Source organism: Macadamia integrifolia, chromosome 8 (genome assembly GCF_013358625.1).
Source record: "Macadamia integrifolia cultivar HAES 741 chromosome 8, SCU_Mint_v3, whole genome shotgun sequence".
NCBI classification, from domain to species: Eukaryota; Viridiplantae; Streptophyta; class Magnoliopsida; order Proteales; family Proteaceae; genus Macadamia; species Macadamia integrifolia.
In genome coordinates this window covers 4,819,333-4,821,885 of record NC_056564.1, presented here as the reverse complement: position 1 = coordinate 4,821,885, position 2,553 = coordinate 4,819,333, and positions in this window count along the sequence as shown.

Here is a 2,553-nt window from a genome sequence, read left to right as displayed (position 1 = left end):
AAAAAAAAAAAAAAAAAAAGGGCTTATGTGGGGATCAAAATATGGATTGCTTATGAACAATGCTTTTGTCTAGATTTGTCATGTGGCAGTGGTAGATCATGTGGGACTGAAATTTTATGGACAAGCAGATCCCATGGTCTTTGCTCACACGTTAAGTTTCAGCCATTCAAAGTTGGCTGTTGGCCTGTGGCAAAATGAAGCATAGAAAAATGGGGGGAATTTGATTCATCAAATACCTACAACCATTGAGCTTGTGAGCAGCAGCAGCAGCAGACAATGGGAGCAAAGAGAGTTGCCATCAATATACTCTTCGCAAATGGTGGATTACATCTCAACAAAGGATTGAAGCTTTGGCCCATTGAAACTTTTTATTATTTTGATGAAAATATAAATATATCTTGAAGTCTTTGGTCCTGTGAACATTGTTGAGGTCGGTTGAAGTGAGGTTTTTGTTTCCTCTTGCTAGCTAGGAAAGCCTCATTGGATAAAAATAAGTGGTAAGGTTGATGGATTGGGGCTTTTCCATAATTTTAGATGGCTACTGTAGTTTGGTTTAATTGGTTTCTTGTTTTGTTTAGGGTTTTAAACAATAATAGCCTAGTTTGGCCAAGAAGGGTAAAAAAGTTTTCAAGAAGGTTAAAAAAGTTTACACCATGCCTTTATTGGGTGAGTCTTGTCTACATGCCATCCAAGAGCCATTTTTTGCTGCAAATTCATCCTTAACGTGGTGGGTCCATGAAATGTTACTAATTTTAAAAAATGTATGTCATATCAAAAGGATGAAAAATTAATTTTCAATAAGAAAGTCTTTTTTAAAAAAATTGAATAGATGAAAAAGAAAAAAACAAAGAATGGATACGTGCACGTGTTTAATCTCAGCAATCCAACGATACATTAATGGTTTGTACCCAATTTAACTTTTTATATGATAAAAAAATAATAAACTTTTTACATGATGATGGAAAGATATAATTTAAGTGAATAGGTTTTTGTTACATCTGATTGAGAAAAAGGATTTCCTTGAGGATCCATCCACCTAATAGTAGCACTACAAAAGGGATGTGGCTTTTTTTTTTTTTATGCCCAGTGTGTCTTGATCTTTGACCTGGCTAATCTTTGGGATCATTGTGATATCGTTTCCACAGAATTAGGTCAGCTCGAGATGAAAACTCTTGTGCGGTGACCCCAAGAAGTTAGGTGCAGTGGTGAAAATTTGATCATTGGATCTCGCTTCGTGAGGTGCGATATTGTGTCCCTGTAGAAATGCAACCCTAAAATGACGTAAAAGATAATGGAAGAAACAAGAACAAGCAATGCACACAGATTTATGAGGTTCAGCAAGATTGTCTTCGTCCCCGATAAGATGAGATCTTGCTTCACTATCAATGAAGAATAGGGTTATAGCGCTCATCCCTCACACTTCTCAGTATTGCTTGCATTACAGAGAAAGAAACCATCGCTACAAGTATATAGCGAAAAAACCCTAATATGGAAAGTACACATTTACCCTCAAATAAAAAAATTCGAGTGGGGGGCTGCGCCTCCCTTGCAACCCTCACGGCCTGCTAACCGACTAACAGAACCATCGTATTGCCTGTCGAGGTGCTACACCAGTACTCCCTGAATTAAACTCTAACAGAATACAAAATATCTTACACCAACAATCCCCTACAAGCCATTTTGACCATTAGATATATTATGGAATATGCTAATTTGTTACGTGTTAAACTTAATCAACCATAAATTTTTTCATAAACAATTTTCAGTATTTTTTCAACATTTATTTTTTTGCACCCTTCTTCATAAGACCAAAGTGTTTCTTCACATTGGGTGAAGAGAATTTAGCTATGGGGAGTTATTATTCCACCGATCTCCCTGTTATATTTAACTTAAAGAGGATTAAGAGATTCTCTTTTCATCAAGGGTGAACAAAAGCTTAATTGTTCTCATAGGTCCATTTTTAAATCCTTAAAAGTTCAACTTGACCACTTGGCCAACTCTATTTATGGTCATAGAAAAAATTTCTATCCTAATTAAACTTCCCATGTGGAATAAATTTAGGTTATAAAGGAAACTCTTCCCAAGTGGGCCATGTAGGAAACAACAAACCCACAATTTATGATAAATTTTTAACACGACATGGCATTTTTTATTTTTATTTTTTCTGGGCAATTTCACACTTGGGCCTCACTGAGAACCCACAAAAGAGGCCAGCAAAGGGGCCACTAGGTACACTTATTACTATTTGCTAACTTGGGCGACTAGTATTAGTAACTGCTAATTTACTGTATATCAAGAAAGGTGGAGGGTATGAGTGTGGAATCACTTTCAACCTTCTTTTGGCTGACACTAGAGTCAACTGTCTAGTTGCCTCCCACTGAGTTAGAAGCTCATCCCCCATATGGCATTATTTGTTTTGTTTCATATTGAGCTTGGACATGTTATGCATGTGGTCATCTAATCATGTTTTAGCCTTTTGCCGAGCATGGTATCTTCGTAGCTCCTCATCTATCTTTTTTCTTTTTTTTTTTTAGGGTTTTTGAGGGGGCGGCT